The sequence below is a fragment of the Pararge aegeria genome, chromosome 4, assembly GCF_905163445.1.
Source record: "Pararge aegeria chromosome 4, ilParAegt1.1, whole genome shotgun sequence".
NCBI lineage: Eukaryota > Metazoa > Arthropoda > Insecta > Lepidoptera > Nymphalidae > Pararge > Pararge aegeria.
This window is the reverse complement of record NC_053183.1, coordinates 11,981,167-12,004,693: the sequence shown is the minus strand read 5'-3', so window position 1 is coordinate 12,004,693 and position 23,527 is coordinate 11,981,167. Positions and strand designations below refer to the sequence as shown.

Here is a 23,527-nt window from a genome sequence, read left to right as displayed (position 1 = left end):
TCCCATCTATATAGTCACTCACCACGAAATCTCGGGAACCATAAGACTTAGAAACGTGAAACTTGATAGGAATATTAATTTTGCTATGTAGAGGTCAGCTATGAATAGATTTTAAGAAATTCATTCCCCAGAGAGGATTGCGGGGGCGTTAACAATGAACAATTCCCGTTTTTAAACTATAGCTTCTATAGACTTCAAATTTGGTAGGAATCTTCTGTAAGAGGTGTAGAAATAGGCTATGAACGAATTTTACGATAGCTCACCCCACAGGGGGTTGCGGGGGTGGGTATTAACAATTAATATTTTTAATTTTCCAGCTAAAGCTCCTACAAGCTCCAAACTTTGTAGGAATTTTCTATAAGTGATGTAAAAATGATTTATGAACAAATTCTACGATATCCCACCCCAAAGAAGATTGCGGGGGCGTTAACAATGAAAATTTTCAATTTCCAAGCGATAGCTCCTATAGACTCCAAATTTAGTGAGAGTGTTCTATATGTAATATAAAAATGATCTTCGAGCGGATTTTACAATGAATCACCTCCAATAAGGTTCGCGGGGGTGGGTGTTAACAATAAAAAAATTCAATTTCGAAATATAGCTTCTAAAAATTCTAAATATGGTAGGAATCTATTATTATTCACATAAAGAACATCTCAAAATGGATTTCAATAAAGTCTACTTCCGACAGGAATTGCGGGGGTGGGTGTTAAAATCTAAAATTTTTATTTCTAGCCTGTAACTTCTACAGACTCCAAATTTGGTGGGGATCTTCGTGTATGTAGGGATATTCGTGTATTTCCTTACAACAATCGTCTTTTTGACAGCGGAGAAAAAGTCATTGAGAGGTTTCAAAAACTTAGCTTTACATGTAGCTATCCAATCAACGGACTAAGAATTTTACATTCATTTTACTTTTGCAGACTACATAACCGACGAATACTTTTATTGCGGGATCGCGGAAATGTAACAGATTAAAATGAATGCATTTTCCAAGCACATGAGATGTGGAAAAGAAATTTAGTTACTTATTCCAATAGAATTCATAAAAAACATGCACAATTAATTTTCTATAAAAAATTGATGTCACGGAGAAAATTTTAGTTAACAGAAAATTCGGCGCACTTGAACCTAGACAGATTTCAACTTCACATATGAGACTTGCAATGACTTTAACTTAAACTTTCAATGCTCATTTCAAATTTTTTTCTTAATGTCAATTATTATTTATTTTTGGAAGAAAGGCACGGAAATGTTATAATGATTGCACATTGAAAGTTACAATGAATATTAGTGAGAAAAATCACCTGGATGAAAGATACAGGCTAAATCGATGGAATTTGGAATTTCTAAAAGTCTAAACAATATCGATGCTTACAGTTTTATCCGCGGGGCCTATTTATGTTCATACAAAAATAAAAAAAAGGAGAATAATAAAAATATGAAAAAAATAAATAAAAATGAAACATAAAATGTAATTTATTTCCTTTTTCAATTCGCCTAGCGAAGCGGGCGGGAAACGGCTAGTAAGATATAAATAATAAAATTGTGTAATGTTTATTCAAGTCATTGCTTTCTATAAAAAGATTTGTTGAGGCAATGATTTGATAGCACTATGTTTTGAGGTTTATGTGTAACGTTTGAGATAAAAAACCAATTAAATGTTATTACCTTCGAAGGCATATCATACAGATATCACATAAAAGTGCCTGCTATTTAATATTATCATTACTAGCCTACTCTTGTTCTTCTTCTGACCTTAATCCATTTTATGTAGGATCGGCGAAGTTATCAAACCTTTTTTGGAATAATTTAGTCGGTGGCATAACCGCCAAGATCGTTATTCCCTTTTAATCTATAGTGCCTTATATTCAAAAGAGTAACAAAATAAGTAACAAAAAGCTATACACGTAACTACGTGTACGAAACAATCGTTGAACAAATATTTAGTAGTCACTCAGTGCATTAGCCAGAAGCGCACCCAGTTACGGTTGTTAAACTGCTAGAGTGCCACCACCTCTAATTCAATCTACAACTGCCTAGCAGCAGTTTGTTCACACAGTTACCAACTCCATTACGAATATATCTTGGGAAAATCGTGTCGTTGTTAGCAACTTACTACCACAACTATGAGTGTAACTAAGTAATGGAACGAGATTTATTTACGGCCCAGACTTCGTTATTAATAACTTTGTCATGCAGTAACTTTTTCACCAAGTTAGTTGACTTATTTCTTTACTCTATTATTATATCCGGCTAAAATCAGTGCCTGGAAATATCGTTCGGTGGTTACTAACCGCACCGTAACTTAGTAACCGCAAGTACGAGTATAATGGAACACGATTATATACTGCCGACGTCAATGCGTTATTAATAATTAAAGTAGTTCGCTGTTGACAGAATTTCTTGTTACTTAGCGCAACTACGAATTGGTATCTATAACAAATAGTACGCGATTTATTTAAGGTAAGTCAATAATTATTTAGTCATTTCATTTTCTCTGAATTAGTTGACTCTGAAATTCCCATAAACATCGTTTGTTTAGGATTTAAATTTGACAGACTGACTTCAAAATGAAAAATGTTTCGTTGTTACAGCAAATATTCGTATTTGTAATGAATCGCGATTTATTTACGGCAGGCAGCAGCGGCATTAATTAACGAATTAGTCATGCAGTAAGTTTGTTGATTTCGACAATCTGTTACTAAATAGTAAAATTAGTTAGCCTTTGGATTCGAATAAATACTGCCTTCAAGTAAATTAATATAAGTATTCTTTAATGTGTAAAGTAGTTGATAACTAACACTTTAAAAACAATTAAGTTTAGACTGTTTGTATATCAAATGAATCAATGCATAGTAATAGTAGCAGTAATGAGTAGTTGGGAAGGACAGGGTCAAGGAAACTTTGTAGGACGTGTTGCTTGCATGTCCTGCGAAATTCTGTTCTGTTTATGGGCAATGGTTTTCCACAAACCATAATGTAGGCCTTCTTCTTGATCGTCATTTATTACTATATAAAAAAAAGTATATGCTTATTTTCCTGACGGCCGATTAGCGCAGTGGGCAGCGACCCTGCTTTCTGAGTCCAAGGCCGTTGGTTCGATTCCCACAACTGGAAAATGGTTGTGTGATGAACATGAATGTTTTTTAGTGCCTGGGTGTTTATATGTATATTATGAGTATTTATGTATATTATTCATAAAATTATTCATCAGTTATTAGTACCCACACAAGCTAGGCTTACTTTGCGGACTAGATGGCGTTGTGTGTATTGTCGTAGTATCTTATATCTTTAAACGAGCAATTCTTGTATATATATATATATATATAATTGCAATCTCGGAATCTGATCCAACGATTTTTATGAAATTTAGTATACAGGGGGTTTCGGGGGCGATAAATGGATCTAGCTAGGATTCACTTTTAGAAAATGTCATTTTATTCGTGTTTTCCGGTAATAACCGATTTGGTGCAGACGAAGTTGCACAGGTCAGCTAGTATTTATTTATACATCACAATAACTTCACAGAGCAGATGTCTGTCTCTATGAGTTCTTTTGAAGACTGAGAAAACTAGATGGTATCACATAATGGCGTATTGTATTGCAAATAAATTAAATTGATACACCGTTTACAGACAAAGGTTTCCAATTATGAGCAGCTCTGAATTTCGAACTATTGTTCACCTTGTTAGCATGAACGATGTGAGAGAAAATCGAAGGCAAACTTATCAAGTGTGCGCAAGACGGGAGGGTGTCTAGTTATGCGGAAATGTTCGAGCGTATTCACTTATAATAAACAGTTAGTAGAGTATTAGCCATGCTTCGACTATTAGCGTCCTACTCTCGTTACTTGGTTAGTTGAAACTCTAAGACTATACGCTTTACAATTGTTATAACAACCGCCATGATTATGTCTCCTGCCAAACAGCATTGCTGTGTTCCCATCTGAAGGGCGTGGTTAGCGTTGTACATGATACTTTCAACCTAAGCCTCAGTATTGGATAGAAGTGGGCGTTACTTTGCGGAATTCCATGATATATTATGAAAATTAAGCATAATTTGTTATACTCCGCTTAAAGCAGGAGCATCTGCATGGCGGGATCTTATAATTTCTTCAATTTTTATACTCCACATCAAACATATCTTCGGCAATGTACCCTCTATGCACGTTTCGCTCCAAACCGGAGCATCCTCAGGAGATGTTGACTTTACAATGAATAAATGTTAATGCTTACAAATATTTTCGGAGAGTGTGCTCAAGAACTATTTGATCTGGTTCCCCCCTCGCCTTTTTACCATCGAACCGCGAGGCACCGTAAGGATCCCTAAGTGGTCGATATACCGCGGACGCGTACGAAGCGCTTAGCATCTTCGTTTCTGATCCGCACCGCTAGGATCTGGAATGCCCATTCCAGCTTCCATCAAGCGCTCGTCTATAAACATAAAAATTAAAAAAATATATATATATTGTAAAGACAACATTTCCTAAGCATGCTCCGGTTTAATAAACCTAAGCCTCAGGTTGATCTGCTGGCACATTGTAGGATGCATTCCTTGCGTGTCCTGCGAAGTGTTTGCTCTGTTTATAATTTATGGTTTCCCGCTAACCATCAGGTGGGCATATACTTGGCCCGTCATTCGTTTCTTGCTGGGGGGCAGAAATATTCATGGCGGGATTAGAAGCAAAAAACTCTCCACATAAAGCTTTCCTACTAAATCTTTTAGTTTGTTGGTAACGACTAGGCTCGGAACGTACTGGACCGATTCCAACCATTTCTTCACCGTAAGAAATTTAAATTATCATAAAGATAAGTCAAAGTCAAAGTCAAAGTCAAAAATATCTTTATTCAAGTAGGCCCACAGGTGGCACTTTTGATGCGTACATAAGAACCACACGGTAGTGAGATGATGGCGATAACCACATTCGTAAACTTAAAACTAAAGCTACGAGGGTTCCAAACGCGTCCTGGTCTAAGAAGAAGCCCACAACAAACTTAGCCGGGTGTTTTTTTTTTTTTTGTTATCACCATCTCACAATGTCATTTTAAATTATTAGAAGAGCAACCTGGTTAGAGCAATAATTTACACCCAAGCTTTTTAAAATTTTTTTGCGGTCCAGTGCTTTCATGATACGCGCCGTGGATATGGATACGTAGATGGAAAAATACATAGTATTGTTATAAATGCGAAAGAGTGTATGTATGGTTTTTTACATAAGTTCAGCTTGATTACCGATCTTGATGAAATTTCTTACAGAGGTAGCTTGACATCGTGGGGACGGGAAATTCCGCGGATGCTTTTTACACCAAAAAAAGCACCCAATAACCCTTTCTGTGGGCTTGAATACTAACCTTGTTACTTTTTCGCGGCTTAACAACTAGCGATGATAATGGTAAGTATCCCATGTTCATCACTTGACGGTTAAAAATCTTTGAACATTTGTTTGTATGGTAGAGCGGGAAAACAAAGAAATACCGTAGAATTAAAAAAAAAAACTGATACAAATGTTAAAAAAGCCTTGCATGTTATACATATTTGGACAGGACTGTATTAAATTACATCCACCGTTCTGAGCGACGGGTTTCAAACTTGTCTTACCTAATTGGACTCCGGTTTCCATTCTTTAATGTAACTAACCACAAACTATGAAGTTTATATAACAATCATAAGCGGAGTGGCAGTACGAGTGCCCCGGATAAAGCCAAGCCTAACTACTAATTTAACCCGAAGACTTGTTCAGAACTTTCTCGAACCTATGTGAAATTGGATTTCTAATCTATTTTAAGGGCGATGACTTTTGATATTGTGAACATCAATCATGTGCTTTCGAATTCGCCAATCATTTGTCAACCGCGTTACCTAAGAATGGTTTATAACTTTCTTTCAGTTTGTGTCGATATCTTCAGTAACTAGGATGAAAAACATAATTAAATCTTAATATAAATTCAAAATTCATAAGCAAAAGCCTACTTTACAAGCAATTTGACTGGCCGATTGGCGCAGTAGGCAGCGACTCTGCTTTCTGAGTGCAAGGCTATGGATTTGATTCCCACAACTGGACTATGTTTGTTGTTTGAACATGAATGTTTTCCTGTGTTAGGGTTACTGTATATTATAAGTATTTATGGATTTAATTCATCATCAGTCATCTAAGTACCCAAAGCACAAGTTACGCTTATTTTGGGGCAAGACGGCGATGTTTGTATTGTCTAAGTAAAAAAAACTCTTTTCAGCCGTATGTAGGGAATCTACCACCGGAGGAAGGCAGGTTCAACAGAAAACAGACCAACAAGAAACATTGCAGTAGCTCTATTCCGAGATCAATATTTTGTAGTTTAATAATCACAATTCTATCTTGTGAGAGACAAAAGCGGAACTCAATGCCAGCTTGGCACTAAGAAATTCATCAATAGATCGTCAGTAATCACGCTGCGATAAAGTGAATTACCTGTTAGTTTAAACCGATGCATTGGTTAGTCCAATCAACAATTAAATGCTCTCACTTATACTTCTATCTACGAATTGAATGATTTAGCCGGCCACCGGTTATTTGTTGTTGCTTAACCAATTAGATTGTTTACTATACTATGGCTTAACTAGGTTCCATCTCCAACTTATTTTACCAAGATAATATGGTTCAAACACATCATGTATGATACAACGAATTCAGTACCAGCAGAAAGAGCGACGACGTATCTGCTAATTGAATCTGAGAACTCGACGAGAACTTTCTCGAACTTCAGCGAAATTTGATTAGCTCCTCATCTTTCTGCTTGTGATGACTATTAGTTTTTTTAACATCTATATTAAAGGTTTAAATTTAAAACATTTGTAGGTCGTTATGGTGTTACAACAGTGACTTGAAATACATTCATTCAAATATATCGCTGGGTTATAACTAGGCCGAAACGAAATAATGCCCCGGCGCGGCGGCCGATAACAGATACAGGGCAGTGATAAAAAGAGTATTATTTATGTACGTTGAAAGCAACCTAACGAACAATTATTGTGACTTTTAGGTTACCGATATACCAATTATTATGTTCGCAATGCAGCGTTGATAGCGCAGTGGGTAGAAGCTCGACTTAACTTCTGGGGGCCGAGTTCGAATCCCAGCACGCACCTGTAACTTTTCTAAGTTATGTGCATTTTTTTAAGTAATTGAAAATAACACTTGCTTCGATGCTAAAGGAAAACATCGTGAGGAAATCTGCATGCCTAAGATCGACATAATGTTCTCAAAGGTATGTGGAGTCCACCAACCCGCACTGGGCCAGCGTGGTGGACTACGGCCTCAATCCCTCTTATAGTGGGAGGTGCCCTGTACCTGTAGTTGGCCGGTAATGGGTCGATATAATGATGATGATGATGATTTTCGCACTCTTTTAAATCAGACATGCACACTTAACTCAGCTTGTACGGTTTCTTTTTTATATTGGTAATGGTTTCTTTTAAATGTTTCTTTTAGTTTTAAACGATAACTTGTGTTACAAAAATATTAAAGGTAATCTGTTCTTTTTTGTTTTAGTTAGAAGCCAAGACGCGTATGTATGTTTTATTTCACTTTTTCATTGACAATTTTAGAACAACATTAATTTATTGCGTCTGTGCTATTTAATATTCACCTGAGGAGCTGTATTATGTATGTGGCTAATGACGGGTTTTATATATGAGGTTTTATTTCAAATAAAGTTACGAGTTTGTAAACAATATAAATTGTTTTCAAATTATCTATATATTAACCTTATAATCATAAACCTCTACTTTGTTTTGTTATATATATTGTATCTGGAGACAGGGTATGATGAAGTGGGATATACTGTTTTATCAAATCACTATATATACTCGTATACGAATGAAATGAAATGTATTCGCTGAAAATGAGCTTTCATGGGGTCTTATTATAATAACATTCCTTCATATTCTACTATTAAGCAATCATTACACATGTCTGCAAAATCTTGTTGAAAAATTACATCAGCCCGTTGCTGCGTGAACAACCCAAGAAACTAATAGAATTCTTTCATTTGAGACGTAATAACATTTAACTGTAGGTAATGGATGATCAGCAATTGCGCTTTCAAAATCACCTTTCGGGCTGTTTTCTAAGGCATTAAATTTTCGTCCATTTTCAAACAGCGCACGTTCAGATGCTACTAACGAATGTTTTTGTTAGCATTCCGATATTTGCCGGCGAATAGTGTCAGAACTAATTAAAAACGCGATCTTTCGCTTCATGGGCTCATGAAGGAGTTAACGTCTTTGTTTATTTCAAGTAACCTTTATAATTAAAATTATTTCATACTTTTTTTTTATAATTTTGTATTTAAATGTTCATCCGTTTTATGTGCAAACATCTTTTTTATTTTTTCTCTCAACTTGGTTACACTTAGTAATTGGACATAAATTCGAATTTTTATTTCAATGCATTAAATTGACGTTTGAAGTGTTTGAAACTGTTAAAAGAGGTAAAAAAATTTGGTAATAAAGTACCCGATATAATCTGAATAGTCAGTCAGTCAATTCTCCTCTTAATATAGATAATCAATAGCTAGTAAGTACCTACAATAAATAATATTGATTACGCCGAATTTAATAGGGAACGTTATACTCGTTACAAAATTGTATTCCGTATGCTTTTCTCCGGAAAATCTTCGTATATTTTTAAAACAGGGCACGTCTTGATGTTACTGTCGATTATTATTGTTTCCATTTCGTTATTTCCCGGCGCACAATTGGCAGAATTAATTAGAAGCCCGATCTCACGCTACATGGTTCCTAATTAAATAAGTATATTAACATTGTCAAATTTTCAATTTCATAATCAACGTTAATTAGAAATTGTATGCCTTAGAAGTCGATACGATACGAAGATTTGTTTTATGGGAGGTACTAATGATTATTTTATAGGTTCTTAAAAACCATGGTACCCATGTTTGAATGTTGTTTTATTTTTTAGTTGTTCCGGCTGAGTGAATTAAAGTTTATTTATTAAAAGAGGTTACTGATACACTTTGACTGTCTGGTCACCTAAAAAGACCCGCAGTCTCTTAATACTTTGGAATCTATAACCATAAATGGCATGGTGATGACTGACAGACAACTTACAATACCAGTTCAAACGGCTGGCCGTAAAAATTTAAATTATCAGAATATATTCTTTGCGCAACCGAGAGGTGTATCATCACACTGCTTCAATGTTGGTTGGTGGGCTTAAACGTATCTAAGTGATAATAATCGGGGCCAACGACGTCACGTGTTTTTTTTAAGTCTTCTCTCTTTTTAAGTTAAGGAACGATCTGATACTAGGAATTTTTTAACAGAAAACTCCAATACCTTACTTTTTGGCGTCATTCTTAGCTTAATATGCGAGCCGTTAGACCAAGGAGGCAGTAATATACCTATATTACAAAATACATTTCGCAAGTTGTAACGACTGCAGTGTTTTAGAGAATCAGGGCCTTGAAGTGACAGCTGTCCTTTATTATCGGGGGGATACATTGAAACAGATTGCCTGCAGTAAACGGGAAATGACCGAAATTGCTTTCATATTCCTACTACAAATGCCAAATAAATTGTGTTTCATTATGCATTTCATTTGAAGTTCGATTACAAATTTATATTTATGAAAAAAAATCGTGAAGTATTGAAGAGATATTCAGAACTAGCTAAATTCACCCACAATTTGCTCCGGCTTAATCTGATATTCGAAACGTTTAAAATTGCCAGTTCCCATGGATGGAAATATATGGATAAAATACATGTAAAGCATTCATATAATGAATGCAATTTTTATGTAAAAAAATTTAAGTCCGAGTTTTGCGAATACAAACATACGGAAATTCTTTTTTTTTTGTTAGTTGAAAGTTTTATCGTTTAGTATAGATGCTACTGCGGCGCAGAAAATACAAAGCAATTCATTTTTATAAATCAGAAAAGAGGATATGGAATTTTCCTTTTATGCACAATTTAAATGCGCTTGAAAGATCGTTAACTTAGACACACATTTAGAATATTATCGGAATACTCTATATGGTGCATATTGAATTAGTAGGCCTATCATAGGCACTTTGAAGCGTTTATACATAATTGTAAGGGGATGGTGATAACTTCGTTCGCCAACCTAAAGCTACGAGGGTTCCAAACGTACCCTGGTCTAAGCAGAGCCCATAACACATTTAGCTGGGTATTTTTTTTACTATCACCATCTCACAGTAAATTAATATTAAGCTATGAAGTTAGAGCAATTCATACCTTAAATTGTTTTATCGTTTAACTTAACATAAGAATAGGATTTTTCTGTAAGCTTAAATTGTAGTATGGAAGTGTTGATAAAAATTATTGTCGATATATTAACTCTGTAATTAAATGTGATGAATGAATGAATGAATGAATGAATGAATGAATACACTTTTATTGTACACCATATAAACAAAACAAATTATAAGTAAAAATTTAACAAAAATTATACATATGAGATTTGGTTCTAGTTAAGATTCTATGTACAAAATTTCCATCAGAATAAATAAATAAATATACAATAATAAATAAATATACTACGACAATACACACATCGCCACCTAGCCCCAAAGTAAGCGTAGCTTGTGTTATGGGTACTAAAGATGACTGATGAATATTTTAATGAATTATATATACATAAATACTTAGAAAATACATATTAACACCCAGACACTGAAAAACACTTATGCTCATCACACAAACATTTTCCAGTTGTGGGAATCGAACCCACGGCCTTGGACTCAGAAAGCAGGGTCGCTGCCTACTGCGCCAGTCGGCCGTCTACTCGTCGGCCGTCGGTCGAATGTCTAGTATTTGTGCACTTTAGATTCAGTCACACACGCGAAGCTGTAAAATTACAATAGAAAATTGTAAAATCAGAATATCGTAGGGATCCAAGCAAAATTTTGAGAAAGCTGGATAAATAACAATGGTCGATCGATATTTTTGTTAAACGCTCGTCATCAAGATTAGCTTTTTATAATGTTCCACTGCTGCAGCTGCACAGTGCACTTGCCAGGTTTTATAGCATATACCAATCACGGTGCGCGTTTTTAAAACGGGTATACGGGCTATTGGTCTTTAACCGAGACCTACACCTTAGCATGCTCTCCGAGGCACGAGTTTGGACAACGCCAGGTTCCTTACTCCGGGTAGTAAGAATTTTTAACAGAAAATATATACCTAACAATTTTTTTCCCATCTCGGTATTCGAACCCTGGAACCTTTAGATTAGCGGTCGAATATGCCAACCAATAGAACAGACAAAGGCAGTCAAAGATAAAGCACTATTAATTTTTCATTCAAAATAACGTTTCAGTACAGCAAAGTAAAAGTGCTTTCGAGATAAAAAAATATGCTTTTAAATCCAACGATAAAAGAAACCATTTCTCGCTCTAACAATAGTATAAAGAAAACAATTCAATTAAACAACTGCGCGGATAAAAAATGTTCGTTTAATGGGCCTTCAGATTGCGAATGATGTCAAATGACTCGAACATGACTCACGTTAACGAACCCGAGTTATATCGACAAGCGGAACGAGAATGCTACTATTAGCTACCTAGAGAAAAATCCATTCCGAGAAAGAATAATAATTACAAAAGAGGAGCTTCCCTGTAGTCAAGGAGCCAGGGGAACGGTAATTTCAGCATTATCCGAAATTTATTTTCGTATCTAAAGTTTTGCCGCACTAGTACACACAAATGGATTAATATAAATACAAAAGTCAACTTAATGCTTAAGCATTTCTGATAAGTGATTTTTTTCTATACCAACGTTAACCCATATTCTCGCACCATGCACGTCGCATCCCCCACCAGTGCTTTTGCTTCGGTTTCGCTTGCCGTTCTTTTAGACTTTCTTCTTGTTGCTTGACCGCTAATCGTAGCTTAATATTAAATAGCCTTTCTAAAAATTGAGTAGTCTAGTGCAATTTTTTGTGAGTTTTTAAAAATCTTGCAGAGACCTTTTGTTTACCTGGGATATGAAATTCCATGTGTCCTTATGCAGAATGCAAGCTATCTCTGTCTAGGTACGAAGTCATGCATATATAGCACAGTCTATTTTTTTTAAAAATCCTCGGAACGTTACCTTGGTGGCTTGCGAAACACAACCCCTAATATATTATAACAACCCCTCATATATAACCTATATCCAAAGGAAAGGATATAGGTTATATAGTAAGGGTTGTATTGCATTGCATTATGTATATGGAGGATATCTACGAGTATATAATACGTGTCAAAATTTATCAAAATTGGTGCACTGGTACCCAATACTTAGTTTAGTGGTACTGGCCCAATATGGCAACAAACAAACAAATAAACAGACACACATTTGCTTTCACTGAATTAGTATGGATTTAACATCTCCTTTGCTACCGGGCGGTTAAGTTTATACTCAGCCATACATCAAAAAAATACCCCGGAAAGCGTAGATTTCCTGGCGTCTGTGCCCCCGACGGGGTAGAGAAGTATCATTGGTTAACGCGTGATCGGTCACAAAGCGAGATGGCACGTACGCCTCGTTGCCCGTACCTCGCTTGATTCATGAGTATATTCAAATAAAATCTACAGAGACCTTGTCGAAACGGCACATAATTGGCGGCTTGATACAATTAACCGGCCGTGATGTGTGCGAAACGCTTTCTGAATAGCTCGCAAATAGCATATTCATTGACAGTTAATTTGCTCTGATTTCGATTACATCATTTACATTTTTCCGGTTGTTTATTTTCAATTGTATTTCGATTCGATCTTTTTTTCCTTTATTTTGTCTATGAACAGTATGAAATGGTAAGTATGTTCTGATATAACGTAGGTATATTTTTTTATTCGAAATTATGACTTTTATGATTCTATATGAACAGATTGGAATAACCCTTAGTTATTGTTTACTCCTAATTTAGTAAAGTACATCGGATTTTTTTATATAAATAATTGTAGTTATGATAAGAAGATGCGTAAATTATTTAGGGCAATCAAAGAGGCAGTTGTTGGTGAACCAGAAACCATTAATTGAATTTTAACAGCCTTACAAAAACAAGAGGAGGTTCTCAATTCGGTTGTATTTTTATAATTTTTTTTTATGTTTGTTAGCTCCGAACTCGGTCATTTATAAAACGATTTGATTTTTTTTTTTGAGACTTATACTGCTTGTTTGTTCCCATTTACACCAGGTCAGGATCAGTTGACGGAATCTTGGAGAAATTTAGGACACTGTTCAAATGCGATTTAAAATATTTTTTGAAGTAACTTGAGCATTCGCTATCGAAAAGTACTATTTGGTCAAGTGAAACTGATGATGAAGACCACGGATAGCCACCGGAATTACACAATAATTTATAATATGTATTACACTGGTTGCGCTTTGATTATGGTAATATTTTGTAGGTAAGCGATTTATGCTCGTGACAATAAAGGTAAAGTGCCAGGAGAACTCCTCAGGAATTAACGCGCCGGCTTAGAAAATAAAATAATATTTTGTAGAAGGTTACGAGCAGTTGACATTCCGCTATTATAACTGAGATGTGATTGCAAATCTACCCACTAAAAAGAGTGAAGAGTGAGAGTGAGATAAATATTTTCTACAACATTTTTAAGTCGGTGCCATGTAAATTGTAGAAAATTACTGATATTTTCCTTGCTACTCTATAAAAAGGAATACATAGTAACTTAATAATTTAAAATGTTAAAAATAAGTAGTAAGGTGTTTCAGTCAATGGTCTTCTCGCGAAAAGCTTCGTTCAACATCTTACGAAGCTTTCGCTTGGTTGTTGCATCAAGGGTCGGATACAGAAGGCGCTCCTTGAAACGGCGCCTAAGCGAGGAGGTTCCTCACTCCAGAGCCCTGACCGCCGGTTGCTTGGGCATTCAAAAGCCCCGCAAGCGGAGGGTGGATGTTTCTTTTTATAAATTTTTAATAGCGTTGTTAAGAATTTAAAAAATATGAAAATCAATAAATGATAGAAAAATGATATTTAAATGATAATCTGGATACCTCATGCATTCAATGTTGCTTTTTTGAATTGTTATTCTAACTTTATTAATTTGACCAGCCGGCAGTAGTGACTCAAATATGGTGCGTTTTGTTATTAGTGATAATGAGAAATGCTTCTTTCTATACCCACTACAGAATTTAATGAGGACGCTTGGCATGCAATCGCTAGCGCTCGCTGCAGCTAAGATACATAAGATATGGAAATAAGTATTTTCAAGTACGCTCTCACAAAATTAAGGCTTCTTTGTTAAATTATAAACCTTTGAAAATAATAAAATAAACATAAAATAATAAAAGAAGTAGAACGAAATAGTTCATTTGGATGCAAGTGTGGAAAATATGTTATTTCATGACATTTCCGGTTCCGCACGTGTATTAGACGACGTTTCATAATAGGTACATTTGGGACAAATCTAACGATAATACATAAAATGTTGTGTTGGCTTAAATAGTATTAAGAGAGACTGGATGGAGTACAATCGGGGGGTCTTCCTTTATGCTCTTTTAGCATGCAAATAATACCGATTTACTTAACCGGTTATTCGTAATATTCATTCAGTCAACTCTATGAAAAATGTTGTAATCAAAATATTAAGGAAACGGTTTAATAGGAATTATTTGGTTACTGTTTTATAGCTTGGGAAATCAGTTAATTTGCAAATAAAATACTAGTGTGAGAAATCCAACTTAGCCCACGATATGGATTTACAATAAATACATTTTTTTGAAAAATAAGATATTTTTAACATAATGGGTCTATAATTTATAATATTAAAATAATTAATTAGTTTGTGGATGTTTAGCCAGAAATCTTAACAAGGCGAAAGCACGTCTAAGTAATTAGCGAAAATGGGATAGACCACGGACATAAATCATCCCGCAAGCAGCATCTTCGCTAACAAGCCCCTTCTGAAATATATCTGTTATATAGGTACCAAAATCTTTATCTATATATATAAAAGAGAAAGTGTGTGGGTATGTTCCGTATAGGCTCCGAAACGGCTGGACAGATTTCAATGAAACTTTCAGTTTCAGGGAATCTCCGGATTGACCTGGCGAGCAATCCTGTAAAGTTTGGTGACGATCGGAGCACTCCTATTTATGAACTGTCAAACTGTCAAATACAGCTTTTATTTACTATGATGATATTCTATTGTTGGGTGTACATGGGTGTAGGTAATGATCTTCACCCGCTCGGGAAGAGAATAGAAGAGAATGAATACGGAGAGAAATAAATGATTTAATATATTATGAGACTTAAATTAAAAATTTAATTATGTAAAAAAAAAAAAAAATAGCAAAATCTAGCCCGGCGAATCTAGCCGGGCTGGGTACGCTAGTAATATTACTAGCGTACCCAGCATGAATTATTGTTACTTTGCTAGGGCAGTTGTGAGTGCTGTGATCTTATAAGTGGGTGGTCCCGGGTTTGTATATTTAGTTATACATACATATATTTAGTTATATATATAGGTAGATTAGTATATTTGATGAAAGGTATGTTTTCTAACTCCGCGAGAACGGTTAAAAGTTGTTTTTCCGGGATGAAAAGTAAGAAATATCTGGCATCGTGGAGATGAACATAGGATGCTCGTCTCCAGGATGCAAGCTATCTCTTTTCTAAGGTTCATTAAGATCGGTGCAGCAGTTTTGCTGGACATTGGTAATAAAAAAATATTATTCGTAGGTATATGGATATTACAACATTTTGAGGTTTTTTTTGTTTTATTTCTTTTAACACACTTGTTTTTTAACCACTCGCGAACCCGACTCGACGAAAAACGACGCGAAAGGGGTGTTATAACTTTGACGTTTGTGTGTGTGTATGTGGCATCGTAGCCTCCGAACGGATGAACCTATTTTATTTCTTTTTAGTTTTTAAGATGAATTAGGCGGTCGAGTTCTTGGCTCTGTTTAATAAAAGTCGGTCCAAGATGGACGCCGCTACAAAATGGTGGATTATTTTTTCATAACTACCTCAATATTGGTATCAAATGACAGGATTATTAGAATTAAGAATACTGTACCAAAAGGTATTAAAAATCAGGGGTTTTTTAATATATTTGTGTTTTAAATTAAACTAAAAAGAATAAAAAAAAAATTGACTTTGTAATAATAATTATTGTTATTTGAATAAAGAACAATATTAAGCCCGTACATAAGAAGTTATGATATTGATGCATTCCTTTTTATCATTTCTATTATCCCTAACAGTATGTAGTGATTTAATTCCTTAGAGGGATCATCTGTACGCGCAACAGAAGTAGGTATTCATAATTCATGGTCTCGAACTTTCTCAAAGACGTATAGTCTACAAAAGGTTGTTGGTTTATATATTAAAGAAACTAATATTGTAAATGGATGGTCTTTTTGTGAGATTTCCAAGTAACAGACGAGACTGATGTTTCTTGGAGCTCTTTCTATTTTAATCGTTCGTCTCTCATGTTTCAGAGGATAAAACCCATTTAGTATAGGTATACTTATATCCTTTCAACGACTTGAGTTATAATATAATATGATGTAATGTATATCAAAGATAAGTAATAATTTTCAGAAAAGCCTTTAGTTAGAAAACCAAAACAATTTGATTAATTATTTTTAATAAATATATGATACTGAGGCTGTAATTGGAGAGAAGCGTTACTTTGCGGGATTCCATGATATATTATGAAAATTATATAAGGTCTTAACAATTATTCATTGCAAAGTTAACATCTCCTGAGGATGCTCCGGTTTCGGAGCGTTACGTGAGTATACTCCATACGAGTATAAGGTATAATTGAAGAAATTATAAATTACAACATACAACTCGAGCTTATGAATATATATTAATTGTTGTGTTATATATAATAAGTGTTAAAAATTGTTATTGCAAAAAGTAAAGGCTCTGGTTGCTATGTTATAAATCACACAGCAACAAAAGACCACGAAATGGATGTGGATTGCAGGTACACATAATATAATAATTATGATTACCCGCTAATCTTTACTAGTAGTAAATTAAATGCAAAAAGTTGGTAAGGAAGAGAAAAAAAAAGTTGAATAATTGGTAAAGTCATGTAAAATTACTTAAAAGAAGTTGTTGGAATGGTATATCTTTAAACAAAGTAAACTATGAAATTTAACAAAGACAGACAATGGAGGGAGAAAAAGAGAAATATATATATATATATATATATATATATATATATATAGAGTAAAAAAAAAAAATTATAATAAAAAAAAAAAAAAAAAGTTAACGTATTTAATAAAATATAAAAATATGTATGTAAGGTCTTATATATATGTATATATATGTAAGGTATTTAAGATATTGTAGTAGGTACCCGGTTGTAGACTCTGCACAATGTAGAAGTTGCATAAAAGAAAAAAAAACCAGAACGTAGCATATTTGAGTACCGTCCTAGAACAGTCTTCGATCCTAATGTCGAAGGAAAAAAGGAAGGAACACAAAAATAAAAAAGAAAATAAAAAATATATAATAATAAATAATAATAATTTTGAGGCTGTTGTAATTATTTTTTTTTTGCAATTGTTTTATTAATAATAATGTACTATAAAAAATAATCTTAATTTGCTGTACTCCGCGAAAAGCAGGAGAATCGGTACGGTGTGATTTGAAAATTGCAATTTTTTCAAACTTTAAACTTCACACCAAACAGATCTTCGACAATGTACTCTCTACGCACGTATCACCACAATATATTATATTTTTTTACTTAAAAATGATTCATTGTTAAATCAACATCACCTGAGGATGGTCCAGTGTCGGAGCGAAACATTCGTATACCATGGGATTCTGCAGAGTAACGCCTGCTTCTATACAATATAACAGTAATCATTGGATGAACCCTGAAATAAATGAATAATGAAATTGTATTTTACTAGTACAAAGTTCTCAGTAAATGAGTCTCTGAGTTAGGAGATTGGCCTAGTCCACCCCCATGCTTGGAAGAGTACGTTAACCCGTTTAACTTGCGCGTAGACCCCTGGTTATTTCCACTTACAGGAGATAACCAATTGCTGAAATTTAGGGTTGGCGGTCTTTAACGAAGAAAATGGTGAAAGACCGCCAACCCTAAATTTCAGCACAGCATACTTAAGATTAAGAATCCTATCTTATTATGAGAGAGAAGACCAGTGCCTAGTAGTGGGACGAAGATTCAGAGCGTTGTCACGATATTTTAAAATTCTTGCAAAGTAAGTAAGTACGCAGGAAATTTAATTTCGTATGTTTGATTGATCTTTATTTATTAAAAAATGTAATATCCTTGTTCCAATAAAAGTTCGTACAAAGTAAATCCAACAGTCCCGCGAGTGTGGTATTGTCGAATGGGCTTTTGAAATTCGAGTCCTTTATTTTTTTTTCTTTTTTGTATCAATTCAGTTACGCGTTGTGAGCACTCAGCAGAGTTTTTACCAGAGTAACAGGCTATGTTCGGTCTTTATTTTCACTGTATAAGGCTTTGCGTTGTGAAAGCCAATATGTACGCATATATCTATACAACCAGCTAAAACGCTTTTAGCTGGTTGTATAGACTCGAGTCTTAATCGCGCTGCACTAGTCTCTTATGCTTACACTATTAAATGATTAAACTATTCGACCGCTTTTCAAGTAACAACAATGGATACCACCGTACCAGGTGAGGTGGTTATGTTGAACACCTATCGACTACGTTCCAACCCGTCGCCTGGTGGTTCGGTCACGGGAACATTTTTGCAATCCACGATGATTTACGTTTTAATGATATACGACAAACTATACTGCTTATGTTTTTTAAACTAAGTCAAAGTCAAATATTTCTTTATTCAAATAGGCACATATGTTTCACTTTTGATGCGTACATTACATGTAAAATATAACATAGAAGTGAGTTGACGGCGATAACTAAATTCGTCAACTTAAAACTAAAGCTACGAGGGTTCCAAACGCGCCCTAGTCTAAGAAGAAGCAAAATAATATATATTATTATAAATTTAATATAACATTTTTGTAGTTTGTGCGCAGTAATACCGCCAGAGCTTTGAATTTTCATAATAACACAAAAAGTTTTACAAATTTCGTACAAGTTAACAGTCACTGACTATATCAACAGATTTTCGGCAGCAACAATTATTTTATAACAATTAATATCATCGTGTTTGCAATAGTAGAAGCTAACTAAAACACATTTTTTTATTTTGTACACCTTAACAATTGAATTTAGTTAGTGTTTTAATTATAAAATCAGACTGTTCATCATCATAATCAGGCTGTGAATGGTATAAAGAATCTAGAATAAAATTGTCGTTGACGACCTCTCTGGCGCAGCGGTCCCCAGTCAGTGGCAATTTGGGAATTTATAATGTCTGAATTTTTCTTTGGCCTGGTCTAGTGGGAGGCCTTGGCCGCGGCTAGCACACACACAAAGTTGTGCAGCGAAACGATTTAGCGTTACGGTACGACGTCGCGTAGAAAACCGATTATGGTATTAACCGGTATGGGTTGAGTATAACTAACAGGCTAGGGCCATACCCCTAACAGGTTAGCCTGTTACCATCTTAGACTTTGACCACCTGATTGCGAAAAAGGCCTTAATCATAGTAAAAATCCCCCAGTGCAGATTACCATTGCAACGCAAATTTCCCAACTCCGGGCACATTTGACAGAAGAAATTTGATACTATATTTGTCTCAATGCAGTAACCGTGTTCCGTAGTTGAATATGCCAACTACTTGAATCAACGAGCCAGTCAGACTGTTAGTTGAATAAAATTTGTATACACTTGCTTTAATGATATGTTGCGTCGCACTGCGGTTGACTTTAGCTCCGCGCTATCTGTGCGGAGCACACGTGAGTTTATAGGCAACCACTTGTTTTTTGAACAAACAGGAATACTAAATGCCACTCCTGAAAATCCACGCTAATACTAAATTCAAAATTCATTTATTTTATTCCTAATAGATATCATAGTATTTCGGTATTAGGTACTGCCCACTTGGACAACGCACGCAGAAAGAACATATCGCCAATTTTTTTCCAGATTGGTATATGCAATATACACATCTTATTATTTTAGCATGAAATATTATTATTAAGTGTATTTAATAAAAATATAGCCCATCCTACTTCTGGATAAAGAAGCATTCTAGTAGAGACAGAATTATTAAAGTCAATTTTATCGATTTCAAGGAAACCTGTAGATAGACACGATATTTTGCACAGAGAAAAATTCACGCGCAAAAGTATTTTTATAATTCTGTTTTACTGATTTCTTGGAAGTTCGAGGCATTTTGTTAAAGTGACATAATAATAGCTGTAATGGTACCAGTCACGTTGTCTTCCATTCAATAGATGTCGAACTCGATATTTCCACTCCATATCACATAAATTTCCTTAGGGGTGAAAGTAACACAATACCTTCTCACCCCCTATATTGGTAACAACACCTTTAAAATCGCTTTTATCATTATTCTAAGTTGTTTCCAATGAAGCATCACAACTCATTGTTATATTTTTCATTCTAAGTGTCACTTTGTGTACTTTAGGAGTTTCATTTAAACCCCCAACGCAAAAACGACGAAACGGCGGGGTGTTATAAGTTTTTGCTAGTATTTTAAGTGCCATTGTAACTGTTAAAAATAAAGATTTATTATTATTATTATAATTATTATTAAAGTTTGACCTGTCTTTGTGCATGTGTTTGTGTGTGTGAGTGTGTGTCTGTGGCATCGTGGCGGTGGCGAATAAACCGATTTCGATTGAATTAGTCGGAAGTGTTATTAGACCGACCTTCGATGTTTAATGAGACTGCGGGCTGTAATAATGGAATTTGCAAATAAAATTAAAAGAAATAAGTCGTACATATGTTAAAATTACTACGTTGCACAAAAACATTGGTGTTTAGTAGTTAAAAAAAGTCCACGAAACTATAAGTTATATATAAGCAGCGATAACGTAATGATGTGAAACAAAAATTACAATTTAATGATGATCATCATCATCCTCATAATCATATAAAACCATTAACGGCCCACTACAGGGTCTTCTCCCACAATGAGAAAGGGTCTAAGGCCCTAGTACGAGACGTTGGCCCAGTGCCGATTAGTATACTCCACACACCTTTGAGATCATTTTTTTTAGAACTCTTAGGCATGTAGGCTTCCTCACCGTGTTTTCCTTCACCGTTGAAGCAGGTGACATTTTAATTACTTAAAACGCACATATCTTAGAAAAGTTAAAGGTGCGTGCTGGGATTCTAACTTGGCCCACCACCCACTATATAATAATCACATTTTTTGGCTATCACCAAAAAATGTGATTATTAAATTTTGCATATTATTTAGGCATTAAAATTAAATTCAAAATTCAAAATTTCAAAATTCAAAGCGTTCATAAAATTGAAAGTTCATTTAAATAACAAAAGAGAGTTAGTTTATTATTAAGAAAATCTTTTGTAGAAATAAATTTTTAAACTTTTTACGTTATGTTACTTGGTGGCACAATTTAGGAGATATGAAAAATTAATCCTTGAGCAAGGTATATAACATTACGTTACGACCTCTTGCTTACTTGTGTGAAACCGCAGCTACTGTGTTATTAATTGTGTATTAACTATTTTCAAAGCTAATGGTAGAATAAGTATTTTTTCAATGCTATGTATTAAAGGTTTTAAATTTTTAGTTATTAATATTCATATGTAAGTTTTACTACTTACAACTTATACTTTTAAAGTGAAAATTCTTAGGCTAGGCTAGGAAAATTTCGATAATGTTTTGGGCGATCATTTTTAATAATACTAGTTATTGAAATAGATAGTAATATTTATTTCAAATAATAATTGAAAGTAAAATGAGAAGGATGCGTTATTGAAATTATTATTTTTCCAACATTTCTCATGTTTATACTTAGAAAATATCAAAAATGCATAAAATGCACTTTGATAATAATCTATTTGTAAAAATGAGGCAAAAAAATTATAGTAGGATACCTCTATATTTTTTTACCTTATTTTTAAATTCATTTATTCATTATCTATAACAATTTTAAATTTCAAGTCAATTGTTTTAAGTTAATAAAATATAAAGTTAACTCAGGCGAACAAAAACGCACCATAATAATTAGTTTTTACTATTTGGTAATGAAACCTAATAAACCAACATTTAAAGTTTATCTGCTCATCCAGTAAAATCACTAGCGGCTATGTGCGTCATCATTTCGCCTATGAAAGTTTTTGCGGGAAAAGCCAACAATTTAATCTGTTTTATCCAAATACAGCAATAACGTATGATAAGCAGGTAACACAGCTTTCGTACCCGCAGTGCGACGTAACGTGTCATTAAAATTTACCAAAACCACGGCCTGCGAGTGAAACAACGTTTCTGCCTATTTGCATTTAGCGCTTGTTACGTCAGAGCTCGTTTGCCAACTTATCAAGTTACCAATCGCACATTTGCATTTTAAGTAAGATGTAATCATCCGATCGAGAGCTACAGACAGACACACACACACATACACAAACACACACACATACGCACACACATACGCACACATATACACACACACGCAATGATAAAAGAAACTTATAATCGTTGTAAGCTCCTTCTATTAATGTAATTGTTTTATTTGCAAGAAGGAGGTTCAGTTGGTTTTTTGCATCGGGTTTTTTGGCGTCTCAGTACGGAACGGTGGAGTTTTTCCCGAGCTTGTAATTTGGAACTTTAGGGGAGTGAGCGCCTCAATGAACAAAATTGTGGACGTCAGTTTAAACATAAAAAGAGCTGAGCCAAGAATAGGCTTTATTCGATTTATTCATTTTCTTCGCAAGATGCCTCGCTTTCATTGTCTCCATTGTTTTCCTTTTACTTGACCTTCATCCTTACAAGACATCAAAGGGTTTGGCATTTTTTGTTTGTATTATTTTAACGATCAATGCTTAAGATGTTTTATTCGTTTTGAGTTAAATCCTTTGTGTTTAGGTATTAACATCTTATTTTTATTTACATTAGGATAACTAATATTTCTTATAATTCATAAATACATATAACGTGTCTATCGGAAAAGTCTTAACTGATTTTAACCAAGTTTCGTATATAAGTTTATTTAAAACGGTGACTTTTCTAATATTAATTGCCATGCATGATGAATGCAATTCTTTCTAAAAAATATCGATGAAAAAACTCTGAGAGTAGCTACCTAGTCGGTCAAACTTATTATTAACCGTCTGTACTAACAAAAAAATAACATTTTCATTAAAAAAGATAATACCTAATGTTATCGCCGTAGGTGTGTTATTGTTATAATAATGGTAGCAGTGTAATTTGGCGCAAACATCGGAGTCTTTTTTTTTAGGTTACCGTCATTGCTGTTTATTATTCATGTTTGCAGCCCTGTTGACATGTCCTGTTGAAACATGTGATGTGACGTGCAAAGCTGTTAACTTTGCTATTATTGTTCGCCGTGAAATCAAATCGGTAGAGAGCGTGCTATAGATGATCTGAGTAGTGTTGCATTAATATATATAAA

At 34.4% G+C, this 23,527-nt stretch overlaps 1 protein-coding gene across 1 annotated transcript in view; it reads right to left on the bottom strand.

Moving 5' to 3' along the window:
- Nucleotides 1–23,527, bottom strand: part of LOC120637664 (methylcrotonoyl-CoA carboxylase subunit alpha, mitochondrial) — a 328,715-nt gene that overhangs the window by 111,277 nt on the left and 193,911 nt on the right. The window lies entirely within an intron of this gene.